This window comes from Nuphar pumila, chromosome 4, assembly GCF_984573655.1.
Source record: "Nuphar pumila chromosome 4, dmNupPumi1.hap1.1, whole genome shotgun sequence".
In the NCBI taxonomy this organism is placed as follows: Eukaryota; Viridiplantae; Streptophyta; class Magnoliopsida; order Nymphaeales; family Nymphaeaceae; genus Nuphar; species Nuphar pumila.
Window position 1 is genome coordinate 107,158,931 of NC_143252.1, and position 26,105 is coordinate 107,185,035.

Below are 26,105 nucleotides of genomic sequence, written 5' to 3' on the forward strand. Positions count from 1 at the left end.
ATGAACTGTCAGTTTTGGTTGCAACAGTCTTTACTTTCTTTCTGTTTCTTTATTTTTCTTTCTCTGTCACGTTCAGCCCACAACAGCCTTTTGGCTAACTGCATTTATGTCCCTTATTATGTTGCAACATCTTTACTTCCATGCCTTTTCTTTATTGGGTTATTCATTTCATTCCCGCAGTCGTTCATTGTTTTAGTTTATTCGTATTCTCCTCTTTGTCTTCTTCTGTCAGCGTTTCCTTTTCTGTTGACTGATACTGCAACGTCCTTTCTTTCACGTTGAATTCATTATTTCTTGCACTCAGCCATTATTTATCAGTTTGATTTGTCATTTACCTTTATTCGTTGTAATCTTTATCAATCCATTAAATATATTATAGATCTGATCGATTGATCAGATCCTTTACTCTGCATTCTCATTGACTGTTTTGCTACCGCACGACTGAACGTGCACCACGAGGTTCACTGTCAACATCAAACCTATTACAAGGTCATAAGTTTTTTTTTTGTCACCGCGTTGAAGATCAGCAGTGACGGCATCAGTTTCATGAAAGCATCGTACCCTTGTGTCATCACTCATGTACTTCAAACGATTAATAACTTTCTCTTCCACCAAAAAGTTGCAAGGATTGTTACTTGGGCTAGTCTAGCCTTGTTTGAGCATTCCTGTTGAGTAGGGAACCAATGGCAACTAAGAAGTTGGCACTACATTCTATCTAGACCTTCCTGACCAGTAATTCCACATGAGCATGAACCATTACTGAGATGAAGAAGCCCGATGCCGATGCCAATCCCGACTTGGGACATGTATTTGGTCCTCAAGTGGCAGTCTCTGCAGACACGAAGGTTCTTTGCAATCCGAATCAGGTTGCATGGTCAGATTTCTCCATGTTGATCAACCTAAAGGCAACGGCCAGCTTCTCATCTGTGCCACCCAAGCAATTTTTGTCTTCCACCTCTACATGCAATACCGAATTAGTATCAGGCACATAGCCCTCCAGTTTTAGCCTCTCCCCCAGCTGATCCAACATCGCATTGATCTCGTTTGTTTGAGGGAGTGACTTGTCCCCAGAAATGAACAAATGAACCTTGTTATTTAGCTCAATCCAACTGCACCCTGGCAACTTTGTGATCCCCTTCTCTCTCAGCATTGCTCGAGCCCTTGCCGCATTATCCCATTGCTTGCTAGCAGCATAAACATTGGACAGCATAATGTAGCTTCCCGTGCTCTGTGGCCCTAACTCTGTAACCTTTCGAATTACATACTCTGCAAGCTCTAGATCACCAGGATTCCTACAAGCTGCAAGTAAAGCCGTGGATTGTGGAGATGGGTCTTGAAGATCTGGCCGTGGATTTGCTTCAGTTGGGGAAGGTTGGTGCATGCTTGGAGGTGGTGGAGGACGTATAGGAGTTTGGGTTGGTGGGTGGGGTTTAGAGTTTTGGAAGGAGTAACTGAAGATGGTGGTAGTGTCCGTGGTGCATGAGTGGATGCAATCGCCAACGTTATGTGGTTTATTACTATTCCAGTTTGTATTCTTCAGGTTCCAAATATTTGTCTTTTAGCATCTATACGACTTCAATGTTCACTTTACAGTTATAATTGGATGTCACAGACTCACAGCCTTACTGTTTTGATCATCAGAGGTGATAAAATTTGACTTTGTGTCATTCAGGATATTATTGTGGGGGAAGCATGTGCATAATTGCGTCATCAACTTGACATCTCTTAGCCTATCAATAATGGCATAGTTCAGAATTGGGATGATATGGGCTATGTCTGGGACCATGCTTTTTTCAATGAATTAAAAGTAAATCTCTTGCTGTCTGGTGATTTTGCCGCTTTTAGATTCTGTATCACTGACATTTCACTCTTTTTCTTTGTAAAATTCAATCACTGATATTGTTCTTATCCACTTGAATATGAAACATATTTATGTTCTGCCTGGCTTGTGACAGATAGACCCAACAGAATGTTGGATCTTGCTCACAGATCCTCCTTTAAATCCTTCAAAAAATAGAGAAACAATGGTGAGTGCAGTTGCCAGATTCAATAATATTGAGTTTTCTAGGCTAGTCATCATTTCCCATTGACAGATATAGCTTGTTGTTATTACATTTTATTGTGCTGTTATCAGGGATGTTGAATAGAGTTGTATTTTTTCACTCAATCTCATGGTCTGTTGTATGAAAACTGTTGCAGATTGAGACCATGTTTGAGAAGTATGGATTCAATGCTGTTTTTATCCAAATCCAGGCTGTTCTAACATTGTATGCTCAAGGTGCTTCCCAACATAATTGGAGGTTAAGACTTGATAATGTCTTCCTTGCTTCCTGCACTTCCTCTGAAATCTATTTTTCTATTTCATTGTTTCTTAGACCTTGTCTCTGAATGTTTGTTTTGCCCAGTAGCCAGAATAGCATCATCACATGCATATATTACTTTGTTCTCATCCAAATAAGGAATCTTTTCATGAAAATAAGTGCTCAAATTGATTTTTGGTGGCCCTCCTGCTTTAGATCTTTGATTGTATTTTCATTCTAGAAAACTTAATGTCATTCCAGAATCCCAGAATTCAATTAGTTTTCTTCAAAATCTTACTTCCTGTCTATTATTGAAGTTTCATATTTAAGTTGTTCTGTGGGTCATTTCCTCTAGTAGCTCATAATGCCAGCTGGCGTGTTACTAGGTTCACCTGGTCTGTCTCTCCAACTTAGCTGCCTTGTACAACTCATTGTGGACTTGGGCATTCTAATTTGCATTAGAAGGTTCATTTAGGTGACTGGCATGGATCCACGTGGACTCTAGCTGGTTGTCCTGGTTAAGTTCTTGAATTCCTTGTTATGTGACCCAAGACCAGTGTGACAAATATCGTGAGATTTATGAAAATCTCGTGGAAATATTTGTTAAAATGTAACATGTAATACATATATAATATATATATATATATTAATAAATTAATAATATAATATATATATTAATTTTATTTCTTTTTTTTATTGTTTTTTTTATTTTCTAGCTCATTTTGAGCTAGCTAGTCAAGATCTAGTTAGATCTTGACCAACTATATAGTCGTTGGACCTAGTCCAACGGCTATAAATCAAGTCGTTGGACCGGGTCCAACGAATCTTAGGAAGAGCTCTTCCCACCTCACTCTCCTCTTGTATATATATGGGTGACCCCCTCCTTTGTATCCCAATGCTTTTTAAGCATCTCTTGTGAAGAAATAAATATTTATTATTTTAGTGTGTTCTTTCATTTTTACCCTTTTATGGGTTGTGCTTAAGGTATCTCCAATAGACACTCTTTTTGAAGGTTTCTCATGCTTTTGTGGAAGACCACCATTTCATTACATAGTATCAGAGCCTTGAAGACCTTTAGATCTTGAAGATTTTTGCCTTGTTTTTCATGCCTCCTTTGCAAAAAGTGATTTATCTTCTTGTTCGTGACCAGTGTTGTGAAAAGCGTTGAGGCGTAGCGAGGCGCTTCACCAAAATCTGAGGCAAGGCGTAAAGCGTAAGCCTCAAAAAAAATTGAAAACTTAAAAAAACTATAAAAAATATCTAAAATTATAAATAAATAAAAATGCTTTATTGATGAAGTAACAACCAACAAAAAATAAAAAAGGTGAGGCACCTTATGCCTACATTTGAATTCTGCATGTCGACACTTTCTACTGTTACAAACCAAACATTACTAAGGTGGTTGAAACTTGGAACATCCCATGTCAGCAGGAGACCCTGCCAGATACATGGGCTTTTATCTGAGGAGAGGGTGAGAACCCAAGCCTGAAACAACAAAAGTGTGCAGCCGAGCTTCCCCATGGATGAGCAAACTACAACACCTACCCATCAAGAATCGAACAAAGTGGTGAAGAAGAAAAGTTGTGCTATCCCAAATCGAAAACCACAGTAAGGATGATGACCACACCATCTGGTAGAAGGGTGCACCTTTCACTCCCTAGTCCCTACAATCACATGTTTTATCGTGTGTGCCTGAAGCCATGGATGAAGTGCCATAGCAAATGCCCCACTTTTCGCCTTTACTTCTCGGAAGGAAGCTAAGAATTGCAAAGATTGCAAGCACCCACATTGAGAATGCGAGCAATGATGGCTTCAACATTGCTAAGGGCAATGTCTAAGGCCTTCAACTTCAATTAAGTGAGGCGTGTACGCCTCACCTTGAGGCGCGCCTCGCCCTGAGGCGTACGACTCAAGGCGTATGAGGCGTGTGCCTCAGGGCTTTTACGCCTTATGCCTGCGCCTCAAGGCACAAAGCCCCTCGCCTTGCGGCGAGGTGCGCTTTTTGCGCCTTGAGGCACGCTTTTAATAACACTGTTCGTGACTCAAGAGACCGTTTTTGAAGAAAGCAAAGCCTTTAGAGGAAGCTTGGCTATGAAATTTTGTAATTGTGCTCATTCTTTCTCCTCTCTTATCTTTCTCTTTCTCTTTTTTTTTCTCTCATCTATTCTCTCTTTTCTCACCCGTGTAAAAGATGGATGACAATGATAAGATCATCATCGTACCCATGAAATTAAATGACACCAACTATGTAATGTAGGCTTCAATCATGAAGCACCACATTTGGGGAAAAGGGTTGTGGGGTATAGTGGATGGTTCCGATTCGAAACCAAAACTAATTCTTACAAAAGTTGAGAATGACAAAGAAGTACCTCTCATGGAAGGAGAGAAGAATAAGGCATTGGCAACCTATGAGAAAAAATGGAAAGAGTGGAGGATAGGGTACGCTAAAATTATGCCATGGCTAATTAATAGCGTTAACATTAATAAATGCTCTAGCCTTGCCAAATTTGAGCATGTCGATAAAGCTTGAAAATATCTTAAAAATATGTATTCACTTAAAGATATTGCACATGTATGCAATTTTTAAGGCAAAGTCTGGATGATGACTGAAAATGACAAAACTATTAGGGAATATTATAATGAGTTATCTGAACTTTGAGAGGAGTTGACTTTTCTTAAGCCAAAATGACATTATTTTGAAGATATCGAGCTTCGTCAAAAGCAACTCGATATGGAACATTTTTATCAATTTATAAACGGTTTAAGACCAAAATTTGAGTTGACCAAATCAGCTCTTTTATATCGAGGAAAGGTTCTCTCTATCATTGATACTATAGAGGAACTGACTATGGTGGAAAACAAACTTAGGAAAAATATTCAAAAATCTAAAGATGATTCTGTTCTAGCTGTGTCTAGACCAGGTAACTATGTGCGCACTTATAGGCCACTTTATTTTGGTAGACAAAATGGTAATTTTGACAAAAGAAAAGTCATTTGCTATCATTGTCATAAGCCGGGGCACTATAGGCCTGAAAGATGTATCTGTCCGATTAGAATCAAAAGATCAAGATGCACCAGTATCTATGACTCAATTAATAGAGATTCTTCAACCTCTTCTCAAGGGAGCATCCTCCTCAACTAAAGCCTCAACTGGAGCAGTTGTTTCATCATTCTCCGATCCTGGTAATTTTCCTTGGTTCCTTGACTCTGGTGCTTCTTTTCATATGACCCCAAATGTCAATAGCTTATCCAAATATCTTAAAAATAACTCAAGTGTGTCAAATGTTTTCTCAGCTGATGGTACCTCTCTTAAAATAGAAGGAATAGGAAATTTTGAAAAAAATCATAAAACAAAGAAATTTTTTATCTCAAAAGTTAGATATATTCCTAAACTAAATTTAAACATCTTGTTTGTTTCTTAAATATCTGATTATGGGTGTAATATCTCCTCTTCTTATGGTTGTTGGGTACTGGATCACCAATCTGAGAAGCTGATTGGTGAAGGCCATAGAGAAGGACTCTATTATATGAACTTTTTGGAATTGCCTAAGAATGTTTTTTGTTATAATGTTTAGAAAATAAAGTTGAATTTATGGCACAAAAGACTTTTTCATCCTCGTATGTCTAAAGTTAAACATTTTTCAAGTTTAGAAAAATTTTGTAATTCTGAAGGTTTTACTTGTAAAGATTTATTCTTGGCAAAATGAAAAGATTATCATTTCATGATAGAACTTTTGTTTCCTTTAGACCACTTGAATTAATACATTCAGATGTTTGGGGTCCTGCACCAGTTATTTCAAAAGGTGGATATGCATATTATGTAATTTTTGTCGATGACTTTTCTAGGCATACTTGGATTTACTTCTTTAAGTCTAAATCTGAGGTTTTTTCACACTTTCAAACATTTCATAAAATGGTTAAAAATAAATTTCAAAATGATATTTCTATTTTTTGCACTAATTTAGCAGGAGAATTTATGTCCAAAGAATTCAAATATTATCTCAACTTATTTGGCATCACACATCAAAGATCTTGTCTACACACACCACAACAAAATGGCCTAGCTGAATGTAAATATCGACACATCATGGAAAAACTAAGACTTTATTAATATCAAACAAAGTTTTAAAAGAATTTTGGGCAGAAACTGCCCTAACTGCAACCTATATTATTAATCGAATGTCATTTTCTTCTTTGAAAAATATAACTCTAAATGAAAAACTTGTTAACTTATCTCATGATTATTCAAGATTAAGAGTCTTTGGATGCAAGTGCTTTGTTTTCACCAACAAGAATGACAAACTCTTTTCCCGCGTGATTCCTTGTGCCTTCTTAGGATATGTCGATAATAAAAAAGGCTATAGGTGTTTTGATTTTCAAAATGAAAAATTCTATGTATCAAGAAATATATCTTTCTTAGAAAAAAAAGTTTTTTTGAATTTGAAAAACCCAAGGAAGTCGTTGAATATTCTTTTTTAATAGATTTGGCTTCAGAATCTAATGAATGTGATTTTGATAATGATCAAAGTACTATTGACTTTGAACATAATGTTGATAATGAAAAGTAAATTCATAGGGACGTTAGTCTACAATATTCAAGATGTAGAGAGTCAAATCTTCCATGTGCATTAGAAAAATATTCCGAAATACCAACCAGAAAGTCATCCAAAATTTTTAGACCTTCTGGAAAAATTGTGTCATACGAATCTTTTTTCACCCACATATAAGGTAGTCATTGCATTAATACAATCATATGTAGAATCGTCATCCTATTCTCAAGCCAAAAATCATATAGAATGGGTAGAAGCCATGAAGGCAAAATTAGACACATTAGAAAAGTCTAACACTTGGATTATTTAAGAAATTCTTCTAGGTAAGAAACCTATAGGCTGTCGATGAGTTTACAAAGTTAAAACCAAGATTGATGCAACTCTTGAAAGGTATAAAGCCCGATTAGTGGCCAAAGGGTATGCTCAAGAGTATGGCATCGATTGTGAAGAAACTTTTACCCTAGTTGCTCGTATGACCATTGTGAGAACATTAATAGCTTTAGCTTCTATTAGAAAATGGTCCATATTCCATATGGATGTCAAAAAATGTTTTTCTCAATGAAAATCTAGTTGAAGATGTGTACATGGAAGCCCTACCTGGTATTAGCATCCTTAAAGGTAAAACTCTTCATTTATAAAAAACTCTTTATAGTCTTAAACAGGCACCAAAAGCCTGATATGACGAATTTAGTCATGTTATGATTGATATTGGTTTTTGATCTTGTTTGACTGACACTGTTTTGTTTATTAAGAATTCTGATACAGGGATTCTTTTTTTTCTTCTCTATGTGGATGACATGGTAATCACCAAAGGCGACAAACATGGAGTTGAAAACATTAAAAAACTTCTTAAAACTTATTTTGAATTGACTGATTTAGGTTTATTGAGATATTTTTTAAGAAATAAAGTTGCTTATTCCCCTCGGGCGTATTTGATATCTCAATCTGCTTTTGATATTTTTTTTAGGTCTGGAATTACAGATGATAAGAAAGTGGGCACTCTAGAAGTTGTCAACATTAAAATGAGAATTGATGATGATGAACCTCTTGATGATCACACTCCTTACAGACAGCTTATCAGATCACTTTCCTATCTTTCCATTACTGAACCAAACATAGCACACGTTGTACACACAACTAGTCAGTTTCAGCATGCTCCCACTTTTGTTCACATGGGAGCAGTTTTACGTATTATTAGATACATAAAGTCCTCTCTTTCACGAGGCCTCTTGTCTTCTTCATCTTCATTAGATTTAATTGCCTATACTGATGCTGACTGAGGAGGTGATCCCAATAATTGACTCAACCACTGGTTTTTGTGTTTTCTTAAGTGAATCTTTAATTTCGTAGAGGTGCAAAAAGTAGTAGAATGTCTCTCTCTCGTCCACTGAAGATGAATACCGAGCTATGGCAACCACGACAATAAAAGTAGTTTGGCTCAAATGTCTGCTTGTTGACATGGGAGTTGAAGCAACACAAGCTTTACAAATGTGCTGTGACAACAAGAGTGTGATCTATATTGCAAGCAACCGAATATTTCATGAACACACCAAACATATTGAGATGGACGATCACTATGTCAGAGAGGAATATCTACATAGGACCATTGATCTGTCGTATATTACATCAGAGTATCAATTAGCGGACTTCTTCACCAAACATCTCACTGCTCCCAGATTTCACTTCCTCTTAAACAAACTTTCGCTCATTATACCGTAAGTTTGAGAGGGAGTGTTAAAATGTAATATGTAATACATATATAATATATATTAATAAAATAATAAAATAATATATATTTATATATATATATTATTTCTTTTATTTTCTAGTTCATTTTGAACTAGTTAGTCAAGATCTAGTTAGATCTTGACCAACTATATAGTCGTTTAACCTAGTCCAACGGCTATAAATAGAGCCATTGGACTAAATCTAACGACTCTTAGGAAGAGCTCTTCCCACCTCACTCTCCTCTTGTATATATATGGGTGACCCCATCCTTTGTATCCCATTTTTTTTAAGCATCTCTTGTGAAGAAATAAATATTTATTATTTTAGTGTGTTCTTCTATTTTTACCCTTTTATGGGTTGTGTTTAAGGTGTCTCCAATAGACACACTTTTGAAGGTTTCTCATGCTTTTGTGGAAGACCACCATTTCATTACAATATTGCATGAAATTACCTAAAATTTTTAAACTTTAATTTCTCATGATATTTTCAAAATATTGTGAGTTTTTTGTAGAAACATAAATATCACATTTTAAACATGATATTTATGTTTTTATTGGCTATTTATCATAAAACATTGCATTTTAAATGTGATATTTATGTTTTTGTCGATCATTTATCATGAAAAACCATGCGTTTTTATTTTAAAATATTGTTATTTGTATTTACTTATAACATTTTATTTTTTATATTGTTAATTTGTCTTTATTGTCGATATTTTTTCGAAAAAATGTGAGTTTTTCAAAAAAAATCTATTTGTCACAAAGTTTTTAGTTGCCAATATTTTTCTGTTTTTAACTTTTGTCACTATATGGTTGGGTTACATCAAGGATCTGCTTTAAGCCCTTTCCTATTTGCGATAGTGATGGATGAACTTACGAGATCAATTCAAGAAAATGTACCGTGGTGTATGTTGTTTGCTGATGATATTGTTTTGATTGATGAGTCTAGAGCTGGGGTTAATGCTAAGTTAGAATTATGGAGACAGACATTGGAAGCTAGAGGTTTTAAGTTGAGTAAGAGTAAGACTGAGTATATGGAATGTCGGTTTAGTAAGCAACGAAGTAGTGATGGGAGTGTAGTGAAGCTTGGTGAGCAAGATATACCGGTGAATGATTATTTCAAATATTTGGGATCCATCATTCAAAAGTATGGAGAAATTGATGGAGATGTAAATCATAGGATAAAGGTTGGGTGGATGAAATGAAAAAGTGCTACTGGAGTGCTGTGCGATCGTAGAATGCCATTGCGGTTGAAGGGAAAGTTTTATAGGACGACTATTAGACCCGCTTTACTATATGGTACGGAATGTTGGGCTGCCAAGAGACATCATATTCAAAAAATGAGTGTAGCTGAGATGCAAGACCCAAAATGAATTTCTTTTTGGTTCATATCGCTGACCCCAATTGTTTTGGGATGAAGGCGTAGTTGTTGTTGTTGTTGTTGTTGTTGTTAACTTTTGTCACTATGCTTAAGATTCTAACCCTACCGAGTTAGGCTTTCTCCTCCCAGGGTTGTTTCCTCAAGTAGCATTATGTGTGGTTTCAATTTAATTGTGCTTGTTATAACATTCAGCTATTCTGACAGGCTTACTAAATGGTCTTGTTATTGACTCAGGTGATGGTTGAAAAAGGTGAATAGTGTTTCGGGTTTGGATCCTATACCAGACCTGAGTTCATTCATGTATAAGTCCTCTGTATTTTTACTTGTATTTTTACCTTTGCTCCGGGTTCGGATATTACACCAGACCCGACCCGACCCGACCCACAATGTAAACTTAAGCATATTAATACAGTCATTAGGTCACGATTTCATTAAGAAAATCGTGACAGCCGCAATCGCCACTTTGGGTTATTCTCTCTCTCTCTCTCTCTCTCTCTCTCTCTCTCTCTCTCTCTCTCTCTCTCTCTCTCTCTCTCTCTCTCTCTCTCTCTTCTCTCTTTCTCAATACAGGTACAGATGAAAAACTTTCATGGTATCAGAGCCTAGATCCCTCTAAAGGCTGAAAAAGAATTCTGGCAGAGTCGACGATCTGAAATCCAAGGTTTTTTGTTCCTCTCTTACTCCCCTTTTGTCCTTCTTCATCTCTTTCCTTCTTTATCTATTCTCTTTTTTTTTCTGAAGTCCCCCATGTTCTCACACCTCGCGTGGGACTACTTCTGTCAATCTGTGATTCATGTGAAATCCATTCACGTGAACCCAGATCGTGCAAAAAAAGAGGGGCTACAGGATTTCACGTGAACCCATTCACGAGAATTACTTTTATTCATTGTTTGATCATCTTTTGCCCTACCTTTCCAAATATATCTCTGCATATTCGAATGCTACAGTTTTTCCCATGATTTCTTATTGCCTTGTTGTGCAATCTATCCTTTGATTACTCATTTCTACACTTTTCAAAAAGGGAGAGGTATATTTAACATGTGAAGGTGTTTTTCACACGTTGAATATCAGTTTTCACAAGTTGAATATCAGTTCCTGCATCCTCTGATTTCGACAATTTACGACCCTCTGTTCCGCAAAAAAAAAGGGAAAGAGGGTTGAAATTTTTCGTGGATACTCCTGTTGATTCTCATTCTCAATGGATTCTTATCACTCTCAATCAAACCTTTCTTCAAGTTTTCTCAACCAGCTTGTTTCTAAAAAGTTAAACACCTCACATTTCTTTATTTGGAAGAGACAAATTATTCCTTTCATAAGGAGTTAAGGTCTCTTAGGTCACCTGGATGGAACCACTTTAGTCCCACCAGAATTTGTTCCGAGAGAAGAAAAAGATGATCAAGGGGCGAGTTCAATCGTGTATGTCAAAAATGTTGAATTTCTCAATTGGGAAAGGAAAGATCAATCAGTTGTTGCATACATCACATCAACTCTGTCTCAAGAGATTCTTGTTGCCATTCCTGACAACTGTACATCGCTATAACTCTGGGAACGACTGGTTCAGACGTATTCGCAGGTTTCTCAAGCAAGGGTGGTTTTTCTAAAAAGGAAATTTCAGTTGCTAAGAAAAGATTCTATGACCATCATGGAATATTTGAACAAGATAAAGATCATCACAGACCAGCTTGCAATTATAGGGTGTGCCGTTAGTGATAATGACATGATGCAACAAACTCTGAGTGGATTAAGATTTGACTACAATATGATAGTCACTTCACTATTTTTCCTTCTTGTTCTTCCTACCTTCGATGAGCTACTAGCCAAATTGATCCAGTATGAAATGACTTTGTAGGGATTCTCTAAAGAAACTCATAATCATCCAAATACTCAAGAAGTTTTGACCATAGGAGTGACTTATGGTAGAGGACGGGGACGAGGAGGACAAGGGCGAAGTGGACACGGAGGGCGTGGTCTGCTTCCCACTCCAAACATGTTAGCTCATGCGCAGGGACCAAGATTTATTCCTACTTGCTTCCTTTGTAACAAGAAGGGGCATATCAAGGAGAATTGTTGGCATAATCTAGAGAATAAAGGAAAGGGTCCACAAACAGAAGCCAAAAGAAAGTTCACAAATACTAGAGACAGTGGAGAGATTAAAGATTTGCTAATATCTGCCTTGTTAGAGTTAAAATTGAAGCAGAGTGATGAAGGCACATGGTTTGTCGATTCAGGGGCAGCAACTCATGTAACCGGCGATGCAGGTAAAATTTCTAACCCTATTCCTTATTTCAGAAAAAGTAAGATTGTCACTGAAGATGGATCCCACCATCCTGTTTCTCATGTTGGAAAGACTGACATTCCCATGTCACATTCCACTCTTACTCTTTCTGACGTTTTTCATGCTCCTGACATTAAGAAAAATATTGTCTCCGTCTCCAAACTTATTGATGATAATAATGCTTTAGTTGAATTCACTTCCTTCTTTGTGCAGGTCAAGGACCTACGCACGAGGAAAACATTCGTTGAAGGAAAGACACGAGGCAACATGTATGTCTTTGAAGAAGCTCCATGTCATGTTGTTCGCCCTGCTCACCTGATTTTGAAGCCTTCATTAGAGTCACATTCATCCTCTTCTACCAGTGTTTTTAGCATCTCTGAATGTAATAAGTCATTCTTATGGCATAGTTGGTTAGGACATTGTGGGAGTCATTTTATTGAGAAACTTGTCTCTAATAATCTTATTCCAAAAGAAAGTCTTAATGGGGATGAGAGCAGTCATAAATGTTCTAGTTGTCTTTCATGCAAGAGTCATGTATTGCCTTTCCATTCCATTAATAAGAGCGCTTTAAAATCTTTTGATATTATTTGTTTTGATGTGTGGGTACCCGCCCCAATTGTCTCTGGATCTGGAAGCAAATATTATTTAATCTTTGTTGATAGTTATTCTCGATACACTTGGATATATTTCATAAAAAATAAGTCAGAAGTCTTTTCTTTGTTTCAAAATTTCCTTTCCTTGGTCAAAAATCAATTTTCTGAGTCCATTCAATTTTTCCAATGTGATGGAGGTGGGGAATTCTCATCCTATGATTTTATTTCTTTTCTTTGAAATAACGGAATAGGAAAAAGGTGTTTTGTCCTCACACTCCTCAACAAAATGGGATTGCTGAACGAAAACATAGACATATCGTTGAAAGTGCCATGAGTATGCTTCATGACAGTAATCTTCTCATCAACCTATAGACAAAAGCCTTCCATTCTGTCGTGCATGTGATAAATAGATTGCCCATGGTCGTTCTGGAAAATAAGTCTCCTTATCACTGTCTCTTTGGAGTTCATCCTAGTTATCATGAGCTGCGTGTTTTTTGATGTGTTTGCTATGTGCATATTGATCAGTCTCTGAGAAACAAGTTTCAGGACAAGGCTTAGAAGTGTAGGTTTGTAGGATACGATGATGACTATAAAGGATATAAGTGTTATGATCCCACCAACAAACGTATCAAAATCTCAAGAAATGTTGTCTTTGATGAACAAAATTTTGATGACAGAGCTGATGCAACGAATATGCCATCTGAAGTTTACTATCCTTTGTTGAGTTCAAAACTTTTTGCTGGCTCCAATGAAGCATGTTCATCAAATTGCATGCAGCAAGAAGAAGAGATGTCTGAGAACACTGGGACGTCGGGGCCACAAAATTCAGAGGAAGTATCGAGCGAATACAAAGGCATTGTCTATTCTAGACAGAGACCGACAGCATCAAGCCATTCAGATCATGTCTCAGTCAGCAATCTGACTCCTTCTCATACTCTTGAGGTCAGAAAATCAAACTGCATACGACATCCCATTGACAGGTGGGTTAGCTATAACAACTTCTCCTTGGATCTTCAACTCTTTTTAACTGCCCTCAATAAGGAAGATGAGCCTACTATGTACTACCAGGCAATCACTTCTGCCAAGTGGGTAGAAGCCATGAATGATGAAATGCAAGCCTTGCATGAATGTGAAATCTGAGAAGTTGTTCCCAGACCACCTGACAAAAATGTTGTTGGATGTAAATGGGTCTACAAGATAAAGTACAAGCCAGATGGAACCATTGAACGATACAAGGCAAGACTCATGGCAAAAGGATTCACTCAAGAAGCAGGGCAGTCTGGTTGTAAGAATGGGAACAATTCGAATTATTATTTCTCTGGCTGTTGAACATGGATGGAAGTTGAGTCAGCTTGATGTAAAAAATGCTTTCTTGTATGAGGACTTGAAGGAGGAAGTGTACATGGAGCAATCCCCTGGATATCAAGAACAAAATTGTGAAACTCATGTGTGCAGGTTAAAAAGAGCTATCTATGGTCTGAAGCAAGCATCTCGCTCTTGGTTTGATAGCTTCTCGCTAGAGATTCAGAAACATGGATTTTCACATTACATGTTGGACCACTCATTGTTTATTTTCAGAAGTCAGACTGTGACCACTCTGTTATTAATTTATGTCGGTAATATTGTTATCACAGGAAAATATGCGGCCCACATCCAAGAAGTAAAAGACTTACTAGGTCAGAGGTTCATAATGAAAGATCTTGGAGTTCTACACTATTTTCTTGGTGTAGAAGTTGATAATCAGGCTCATGGCTTGACACTCACTTAGTATAAGTACACCGTAGATGTTCTCAGCAAGGCAGGCATGAAAGACTGCAAACCTCAGGGAACCCCGAGTGTGTTTCTTCAAAAACTTAGCACTCGTGATGGAGATCTGTGTGATGACCCCACCAGGTATCGAAGCATTATAGGAATGTTACAGTACCTCACATTCACTAGACCTGATATTGTTTATTCAGTCAATCAAGTGTCTCAATTTATGCATGTGCCATGTACTGGACATATGAAATTTGTCAAGAGGATCCTTAGGTATCTGAAAGGGACTATTGGGGATGAATTGATATACTCACCACAGCCATATGGCAAAGATGAGCACAGACTCACTGTATATTGTGATGCAGACTGGGTAGGAGATCCTGATGAACGAAGATCTACATCAGGATATTGTGCCTTCATTGGAAGAAATTTAGTCTCTTGGAGCAGTAGAAAACAAAAGGCTATCGCTAGATCAAGTACTGAGGCTGAGTATAGATCTATGGCTGCTGCTACTGCCGAAGCCACATGGATCAGACATCTACTAACTGAAGTAGGAGAAAAGATCTCCCACACTATCGTGTTATGTGACAACCAAAGTGCTATAAACATGTCATTCAATCCAGTACATCACAGTCGTGCTAAGCACATTGAGATTGACCAGTGAGACAGAAAGTTGAAGAAAAAGAGATTGAGCCTGAGTTCGTCAATACTGAAAGACAAGTTGCAGACCTATTTACCAAAGGGTTAACAAAGGATCATTTTTGGATGCTTAAAGGCAAGTTGTTCATGGTCCATAACCATGATAAACTTGAAGAGGGGTGAAAAAGGTGAATAGTGTTTCGGGTCTGGATCCTATACCAGACCCGAGTTCATTCATGTATAAGTCCTCTGTATTTTTACTTGTATTTTTACCTTTGCTCCGGGTTCGGATATTACACCAGACCCGACCCAACCACAATGTAAACTTAAGCATATTAATACAGTCATTAGGTCACGATTTCATTAAGAAAATCGTGACAGCCGCAATCGCCACTTTGGGTTCTTCTCTCTCTCTCTCTCTCTCTCTCTCTTCTCTCTTTCTCAATACAGGTATAGATGAAAAACTTTCAATAGTGTGACTCATGTGGTAACTCTTTTCTGCAGTAGTCCTGGAGTATTACCAACTGGATTTTCTTACAAAAGAAATTTCTGTTAGACTTCTGGAATTAATTTTAGGTTTAAATTTTGAAATAGTGTTTCTGCATTGTGTGAAGCAAAATGGAATATTTATGCTTTATGTGAACTGTATTAGTAAAGCTGCGTGGTTCTTAAGTTCATCTATCATTTGTAGTCTGCATGAAAATTCAGTTATTAACAACTACTTTCTGCACAACCTCAGGTCTGTTTCTATAAGTCTAACCAAATCACTCTCATTCACCTCTTAGGTTCCTGTTGTGGAGGGCTACTTATTCCCACATCTCACAAAGCTAATGAATGTAGCTGGGAGGCACATAACATCCTATCTTGTGGATTTGTTGCTGTGAAGAGGGTGAGAGGCTAGTTTTGGCGAGTTAGGCTTATTTATTCAACAGTTGGTGCTTTTATTAGTCTTATATGTAATTTTATTCTTGTTTTCAGGTATGCAATGAATCGATCAGTGGACTTTGAAACTGTCAGAGAAATTAAGGAAAAACTTTGTTATATAAGGTGGATTATGACTCTTATCTTATTACATATCTTCAGTTTAAATTTGCTATTAAGGACAAATAAGTTGCATCTCCAGTGTTTTTTTTTCTGGGGGGTGGGGGTAATGAAATCAAATCATGTCCTAGCTACTAGAGAATCCCTCTTGAGAAACTATAAGGAATCTTCCAGTTTATGTGCATTCTAGTAAAACTGATGGCCCCTCTCATGAGCTATGGATCTACTATCTCATCCCATGGATTTTCACGTTACATTCTTATGATGTCTACACACTACGCACACAAAATGCATAAGTATCTTTACCCTATTTCATGGAATGTGTATTCAATGTTTTTTATCATCATAGTGAAATAAAATCTTTTTAGGTTGTTATGGACTTTCTTCCACCCTTTTTTGAGATTGGTACTTTATAGACTTTGCCTATCTTCATAAACAGGTTAACCCTGTGCTGAGAATTTGTGGTGCTACAAAATTTTTGAGGAGCAATTGCTGCTTAACAATTATCGGTGGTTTTAAAATCTTTCTTTTCTCTAACCCATTTTTTAAAAGGGCATCATTTTTTTTCTCTAGAATTTGCAATTAAGTATGAAGAATTAGATAAATCTGGAACTCAGGATACACCTATCCCTGAAGGTTGTTGTGATTAAAGGCTTATCTATTTCCCACTAAAGTTATGGCCTTTCTAGCTATTGGAACAGCTTTTGTAATCCAAACTGGTTATTTTTCAAACATGGTAAAATTCTCCTTGTTAAGGCCCTCTCATAATTGATGGTGATTTGAATTAGCATCTGTTGAATTTAATCTTCAAAAGATAACCCTTAACAATATAAGCAAACTGGTATCTACACATAAAACACATTTTTAATCCCAAAAATTCCCTTTGGCTATTGTCTTAAGGTTATGCTATTTGAAAGACATTTTAAAGTTTTACTTGTATTGTTGTAATTCTCTGCAGGAAAATAATAAAATTAGTTGAATTAAATTGTATTGATACTTTTATGGTCAGAAGATCTACTCAACTTAGTTATTTCCTCTGCTGTAGTATTTCCAGGACTCAACTGCTTTCTGTTCTCCCTTTTTCCTTTTCTAATTTTGTTGCAGTTATGACTACAAACGTGACTACCAATTGGGTCTAGAGACCACCATCCTGGTTAAGAATTACACTGTAAGATGATTAGTTGATTACCCTAACACTTCCTGTTCTATATCTTTCAGTGTATAAAAATATATATTTCAACAATTATCATGAGAATATCTTGTTTCATATCCTGTACTGTGGTTGAAATTTACGGATATAGCATGCTTCAGTTTGGGCATATTCAGTCTCCTTTATTTTCACACTATAAGATTCTCCGAGTTGCTTTTCACATCTGCAAGTCCATCTTTAGATTTCTGCTGCTGTTTACTAAATAATGCCGCTGTGCTCTGCAAAGACTTCACAGTATGCTTCAAAGCTGCAACCCCTTAGCTTTGTAATCATGCTTATCACGATTCTAATTAGGCTCCTGCTTTAAATTTGTATTACAGTCTAGTATGCTGATAAGTGATGCGTCAATGAACCGAGCAGTTTGAGGTGTAGGTTTCTCAGACTTGGTTTGTTAAATGTAGAGCTTGAAAGTGCGTTGCTTCAGAGTGTCACTTTGATCTCAGGTTCCATCCTAGGTTCAAGATCAAGTTTTCTGCTAATATTATTTGTAACATGGAAAAAAAAAGTAATAAATATTACATCTGAGTGCTTGCTACTGTCAAGTTAAAATTGGATTAGAACTTCATTTTGTTTCAAATGTGGTCTACATTGATATGGTTAAAACAAAAAGTATCCAACTATGAAGTTCAAGTATTTTATAATGATCTCCATGTAATGCTATCAGACTTTGTGAAACCAAGTTCATGAAAGTTTGGTGTAGCTCAAGCTTGGACTATGGGCTTGAGCTCAGTACGTTAATTTTCACAATCCAGGATCAAGTAGATTTTTTTATTTAAATAAGCATGCTATCCTTCTTTGAGTAACATGTTCCTCAATCATCAATTTTGCTGAGTTGTTGATTTGTATGTTTCCTCTTCAGTTGCTAGATAATTTTGCTGAGGCATTTACTACGTTGTATTTTGCTAATCTTGTTTGGGGTCAGCTTCCAGATGGCAGGGTTATAAAAGTTGGAACTGAACGTTTCCAGGCACCTGAGGCTCTTTTCACTCCAGTAAGTCTTTTTGTGTTTTTTCTTACTAAATGATGTATCTTTTGACTTGACAGTAGAACTAGTTTGCTGTTCTCATCCTTCCATTCGAAGTCTTCATCTTACTATATCTTATTTGAAGCCAGTCTTTTCTTCTTTTTCCATCTCAGGGATTAACTTGCTTCATGCAGGAGCTTATAGATGTTGAAGGCGATGGTATGGCTGACATGGTATTTCGTTGTATCCAGGAGACGGACATTGACAGCCGTATGTTGGTATGAAAGTTTTCTGCTTTATTGCTTAACTGTTGATAGTAGAGTACCTCGATTTCCAGAAGTTGCAGGGTTGAAGTACGAGTTGCTACATAGGAGCTGCCACATTTCATTTTCAATGGCTTACATTTTTGGTTTATTTCTGCTATTATATCCGACTAAACATATTAATCTGTTGCGGTTATTGTAATGTCTGGTAGTTATGAGCATCTAGCTGTGGTCACTTGTATGATTTTCTTATCGTATGAGCTTAGGAGCTATCACAAGGATTCAACTTTTCTCTACTAAAAAAGTGCGTATTGGATGGATGTCTCACGCAAGAAAAGTGAAGTAACCGTGTTATGGATCTCTTTATTACATTTATGTTAGGGATATTGATCTTACGAGAGACTCACTATTGATTCTTAAGCTACAAGTTTGAAAAAAAATTACTGGATTAGTCTCTCTCTCTCTCTCTCTCTCACACACACACACACACACACAAATTCACCATCCACTTTACTGTGAAAAAGGTGAAGATGGTTGTCGGGCCCTTTGTTACTGCCATAGTGTCATGTTTTGCATTTTGGTCAGAATCTTTTTGCAAACATCTGACCAGAATGCAGTACTAGCTGTATTTATTAACAGTGTAACATTCTCAGATTGAATAACTTGAGCCATAAGATTTTTCATACTTGCCTAATCCAGTGATGAACCCAAGCAGTGGCAAGTGCTGGCATTGTAAAAGGCCTTTAGAAGATTTTCTTGGCAGGGGTCTTTATTTTTTTCATCTTTTAACAAAATGTATACATGACACTGCAGTTGAAATTCGAAAAGTTCATACTAACCTTGTTTCTCAACCAGAATCGCGTGCATGCTCAGTAACTGGTTGAAAGCATTACAGTAGAAACCAGTGTTGGAATTATAAGCTAGACTCTTCGTATTCCTTTCTTATTTTTGGGAAACTCATTTTACTTTAAGGCTTGTTGGAATTATAAGCTAGACTCTTCGTATTCCTTCCTCATTTTTGGAACTCGTTTTACATTAAGGCTATTTGCAGTTTTCTATGCAAACTCTTCGGGTTCCTCTCTCATTTAATTTTTCTCCTTGAAAATGTAATAGTCTTTTAGTTTTTCTATAGTAGAAATTTAATATGTAATTAAATTCTGGTTAAGCTTGAATGCTATATATATAGCAGCCATGTATCATCATTTTGACAAGTCATTGGAATGTATTGAAGCCTTTTGTAGCCTTCTCTTTCTCTTGCATCATTTCTGTGTGTTTTTCATTCTAGAGAACAATCTTCTTCTCTAGTTTGTTGTTTTATTTCCAACATAATGGTATCAGAGCTAGGATGACTTCCAACAATATGGTGCAACCTCAAGTTCCTTGCTTTGCTGGGAAAAATTATAACAAGTGAAGTATTCAAATGAAAGCATTCTTTGGTTCTCAAGATCTATGGGACATTGTTGAAAGTGGTTTCGATGTGATGGACAATGTGGAGGACATCACTCCACGACAACTAACTGAGTTGAAGGAAAACCGGAAAAACAATAAGGCATTGTTCTATATTTATCAAGTTGTTGATGAAGGCATTTTCGAAAGGATATCTACGGCGAAATCGGCAAAGGAAGCATGGGATACTCTCTATACAACATATAAATGAGAAGACAAGGTAAAAATGGTGAGACTCCAAACTCTTAGAAGTGAATTTGATTCTTTAAAAATGAAAGAATCTGAAACTATTAAAGTATTTTCAATCGAGTCTTCTCCATTGTTAATCAAATGCGAGTAAATGGTGAAAAACTTGAAGATCAAAGAGTTGTTGAAAAGATATTGAGAAGCTTAACTCACAAGTTTGAACATATTGTTGTTGCTATAGAAGAATCCAAAGACTTATCCACCTTGTCCATTGATAGTTTAATGAGATCACTTCAATCCCATGAACTTCGTATAAAGCAATTTGATTCTCCTCCAATCGAGCAAGCTTTTCAGACACATCTCTCTATTTGTGGTGGTGCTTGAGGACGAAGATGAAGATGAAGAGGATATGGACGTGGTAGAAATCAAGAAACGAAAGAAGATGTTGTGATTCATCTTATTTTATGCGAGGAAGAGGTCGAGGTCGTGGTCGCTCTCTCTCACAAGTTCAATGCTTTCATTGTCAGAAGTATGGTCACAACATAAAGTTCTGTAGAAAAAGATTGGCAGAAGAAAACCAAAATGAGGTAACTTTCATGCATGAGAAAAATGAAATTCTTGATGATGATATTCTCTTTCTTGCTTATGATACCAAAGAAGAAACACATGATGAAGTATGGTATATTGATAGTGGTTGTAGTAACCACATGACTGGAAACAAAAAATTATTTGTGGACTTAAATGAAATGGTTCAAACTAAAGTTAGAACAGGTGATGATAATAGGCTTGTTGTCAAGGGACGTGGTGATATTCTTGTTAAAACTAACCATGGCAGCAAGCACGTCACCGATGTTTTCTATGTTCCTGGCCTCAAACACAATCTTTTGAGTGTTGGACAACTTATTCTAAAAGGATATGATCTTCATTTCAAAGAAGAAATATGTGAAATCAAGGACAAGAAGAATACTCTTATAGCCGAGGTGAAAATGACTCAAAACAAAATGTTTCCATTTACATTTCAAAGTGTTGTTCTTCCTTGCTTCAATACTATTATTAAAGACCCATCATGGTTATGGCATCTTCGATATGGGCATTTGAATTTTAGTTCTTTATCTCTCATGTGCAAAAAACATATGGTCAGAGACATGCCTAACATTCATCAGCAAGACAAAATTTGTGAAGGTTGTGTTCTTGGAAAACATCACAGAGACTCTTTTCCTGGTGGCAAATCTTGGCGAGCATCAAAACCACTTGAGTTGGTTCATTTTGATCTATGTGGCCCTATGCACACCACATCTATTGGAGGTAATCGTTACTTTTTAACATTCATTGATGACTTCAGTCAGAAGATATGGGTTTATTTTCTAAAAGAAAAATCAAAGGTGTTTAAATATTTTAAGCAATTTATGACATTTATTGAAAAGCAAAATGATCTTTCTATTAAAACCTTGCGTACTGATCGTGGGGCTGAATATATGTCCAATGAGTTCAAGAAATTCTTGAAAAAGAAAGGCATCCATCACCAGTTGACTACTCGGTACACACCTCAACAAAACGGCGTTGCGGAAAAGAAGAATCGCACGATCATGGAGATGGCAAGAAGTATGTTGAAATCTAAAGGTATGCCTAACATATTCTGGGCTGAATCAGTGGCATGTGCTATCTATCTTCTTAATCGTGCCTCCACTAAAAGTAGTCAAGACCTAACTCCTCAAGAAGCTTGGAGTGGGCAAAAACCATGTGTTGCTCATTTGAAAGTATTTGGCAGTATATGTTATTCTCATATTCCCGATGAACGAAGGAGCAAGCTTGAAGATAAATCTGAAAAATGTATCCTTGTTGGGTACACTGAATGCTCAAAGGATTATAAGCTTTACAATCCAATCACCAAGAAAATTATCATAAGTAAAGATGTAAAATTCAATGAAGAAAAATCTTGGAATTGGGATGACGAGAATGAAAATAAAAATTCGCATTTCATCAACAAGGAGGAGAGTTATGACCCTAATAGTGATGGTGGCGAAGGAGATACTTCACTCTCCTCTCCATCTGTGCATTTATCACCGTCTTCCTCATCTTCAAGGAGTTCTGAATCTCCTTGTATGAAGACAAGAAGTCTTCAAGAAATTTATGAAACAGCAAGAAGAAATCTTGAGAAAGATTTGGTGAATTTTGCTTTATTTGCGGATGCTGATCCAATTACTTATGAAGAAGCATCTCAACAAGAAAAGTGGAGAATTGCTATGAATCAAGAAATGGGCTCCATTGAAAGAAATCATACTTGGGAGTTGACTGAGCTCCCAAGAGGGCACAAATCTATTGGCGTCGAGTGGGTATATAAAACAAAGTTCAACTCAAATGGAGAAGTTGAAAAATGCAAAGCTCGACTGGTGGTAAAAGGTTACAAGCAAAGGTATGACGTCGATTTTAATGAAGTTTTTGCTCCTGTAGCTCGCCTTAAAACAATTCACATGGTGATAGCTTTGGCTGCTCAAAGAAAATGGAAGGTCTATCAAATGGACGTTAAATCAGTTTTCTTGAATGGTTTCCTTGAAGAAGAAGTGTATATTGATCAACCTCCGGGTTATGTGAAGAAGGATGAAGAAAATAAAGTGTGTCGATTGAAGAAGGCTTTATATGGGCTGAAACAAGCGCCAAGGGCTTGGTATAGTCGCATTGATGGATATTTCTTGAAGAATGGTTTCAAACGGTGTCCCTTTGAGCATACTCTCTTCATCAAAGAAGGCAATCAAGGGGAATTCTTAGTCATATGCTTATATGTTGATGATTTAATAATTACCGGCACTAGTGCAAGCATGTGTGAAAAATTCAAGAAGGATATGATGCACGAATTCGAAATGACTGACATGGGGCTTCTCCATTTTTTTCTGGGCATTGAAGTAAAGCAAGCCGAAGATGGAATATTCATATCTCAAAAAAGGTATGTTGAAAATATATTAAAGAAGTTCAGAATGGAGGGTGCTACACCTCTTAATATTCCTATGGAAGTTAGACTGAAACTTAGCAAAAATGATGGTGAGAGAAAGATCGTTGCAACTCTCTATAGAAGCCTTGTTGGTAGTCTTATGTACTTGACTGCTACAAGACCTGATCTTATGTTTACTGTCAGCATGATTAGCAGATTCATGTAATCTCCTTCTAATACTCATTGGGACATAGGCAAAAGAATCTTGAGATATGTGTGTGGCACTATCAATTATGGAATTCATTATAAATGTGTTGAAGATTCAAAATTGGTGGGTTTTTGTGATAGTGATTGGGGTGGAAATAGAGATGATAGTAAAAGCACTTCAGGTTTCGTTTTTCACATTGACTCAGGTGCAATCTCGTAGGCATCGAAGAAGCAAGCTGTTGTTGTTTTATCCATAACCGAAGCTGAGTATATTTCATTGGCTCTTTCTAGTTGTCAAGCTCTCTGGCTAAGGTGGATTCTTCATGAGTTGAAGCATCCTCAATGGGAAAATACTCCTTTATTTTGTGACAATAGTTCAGCCATAGCACTCACCAAAAATCTAGTTTTTCATAGCAAATGCAAGCATATTCGAATCAAGTATCATTTCATTAGAGACTTGGTCAAAAATGGAGATGTCAATGTCAAGTTTTGCAAGACCCAAGACCAAGTGGCTGATATCTTTACAAAAGCATTGAAGAATGAAACTTTCAATAAATTGAGAGAGAAATTAGGTGTCGTTATAATCTAGCTTAAGAGGGGCTGTTGGAATTATAAGCTAGACTCTTCGTATTCCTCCCTCATTTTTGAAACTCATTTTACATTAAGGTTATTTTGCAGTTTTCTATGCAAACTCTTCGGGTTTCTCTCTCATTTAATTTTTCTTCTTGAAAATGTAAGTCTTTTAGTTTTTCTATGATAGAAATTTAATATGTAATTATATTCTGATTGAGCTTGAATGATATATATATAGCAACCATGTATCATCATTTTGACAAGTCATTGGAATGTATTGAAGTCTTTTGTAGCCTTCTCTTTCTTTTGCACCATTTTTGTGTGTTTTTCATTTTAGAAAACAATCTTCTTCTCTAGTTTGTTGTTTTATTTCCAACAACTGGGCATTTAAATAGAAAAATCGATTTATTTATATCAATAGAAGTTTCATGCTATTAAGTTGCATCCCTATTGACAGAGACCGAATGAAGTCTAGGAATGGCAGATTTGCAATATTGATATGCTGATCTCTAACCGCATCTTCAAGAATTGACTATTTTACATGCATCTCTTACAATAAAGTGAAAGATCAGAATCAAAATTTAGAATCTCTTTCTGCTGATAACCTTACCTATTCTTCAACCATGTAGTTGTAATGGTTGTGAAGTCTGGTAAGACATCCATCAGCAGGAGGTTGGTGACTTTCCACATTCAGTGCGTAGCTTATGCTTTACCTCTAGTTTTCCTTTGAAAAAGTGTCTTTTCACCAATCTGTTCACTTGCAAGAGCTTCTCTTTGGCATCCATTCTTCTCAGTGCCAGAACGGAATGCCAAACATTAAGTTGGAAACTTAGCATTATCCTTTTATAAAATGACGTGTTCTATTACTGTCAGGGCATCTATTTCTGCATTCTAATTTTGCTTTATTTTATGCAGCTTTACCAGCATATCGTTCTCAGCGGAGGGAGTACCATGTACCCTGGATTGCCCAGTCGGTAATGATTCAAACTACTCATCTTTGGTACAAAATTGGTGGAATGGTTCTTCCCTGTGTCACGGTACATCCCTCGAAATGTGCAGCTTGGAGAAGGAGATAATCGACCGTTATGTGGAGCATGTCTTGAAAGGAAATAGAGATGGGCTGAAGGGCTGAACCTCTCTCTCTCTCTCTCTCTCTCTCTCTGGGTGCATGATTGAGCTCAACCACTTGTACCTGTACTTTCTTGGTCCAGAAGCTAAGGCTGCGAACAGAGGACCCACCACGGAGAAAGCACCTAGTCTATCTTGGAGGCGATGTACTTGCAAGTATAATGAAGGTATTCCCAAAAGCCACAAGAGCAGATTCTTGACCAGTTTTTTCTTACTAGTTGAAGGAACATCCCATCCCTACAAGCTTTTGAACATACAATTTCTGCAGGACGCTCCTGAGCTTTGGATCAGCAAAGAGGACTATCAGGAAGAGGGCGTTGCAAGCTTAAGAAAATGCGGCCAGGCATGATGGTACATGTCACTTTAAACATTTCCAGATTTACATGTCATCCTAGAAGTTGAAAGCTTACTTAGATTTTGAAAAACTGTGGGAAAGATACTTCCAGAAAAAGAAAGTCTTTTTTCCAACGTGTAATTGACCTCGAGAACGAACTTTTTACGTTAGAAAATTTGTGTTGCTGTTAAATTATGTTTTGCTTATTAAACCTATATGTTTCATTGATATTTTCCGTAAAATGGTTTCAAAGTTGGGATCAAATGAGATTAGCAACCTGGTTAGGTCACACTTATCATATAACCAAGGGGTCTCGAGTTCGAATCTTAGAGTTATCCTTCAGCTTGCTTATTCCCCCCAGAAGAAAAAAGTTGCAATTTAGTGAAAAGTGCATGTCCGGGTCGATTGAGACAATCGGATGGTGGGGCCGCACTATCATAACCGAGAGATCTCTCGGATATTGCAGAAATCGGTTCCACTCATCTCCAATGTCATTCCTATCTTTATACCCCTCGGGATTTCATTGTTGCAAGTTGTTCTGATCAAATCGGACTCCACAGATATGATCCACATCATATCAACATTTGAATCACCTAAATCTGACTTA

At 36.9% G+C, this 26,105-nt stretch overlaps 2 pseudogenes; one reads left to right on the forward strand and one right to left on the reverse strand.

The window, feature by feature from the left end:
* Nucleotides 1–862: 862 nt before the first annotated feature.
* Nucleotides 863–1,381, reverse strand: LOC149840448 (pentatricopeptide repeat-containing protein At2g03880, mitochondrial pseudogene; annotated as a pseudogene).
* Nucleotides 1,382–1,457: 76 nt separating this feature from the next.
* Nucleotides 1,458–25,513, forward strand: LOC149840449 (actin-related protein 2-like; annotated as a pseudogene).
* Nucleotides 25,514–26,105: the final 592 nt, after the last annotated feature.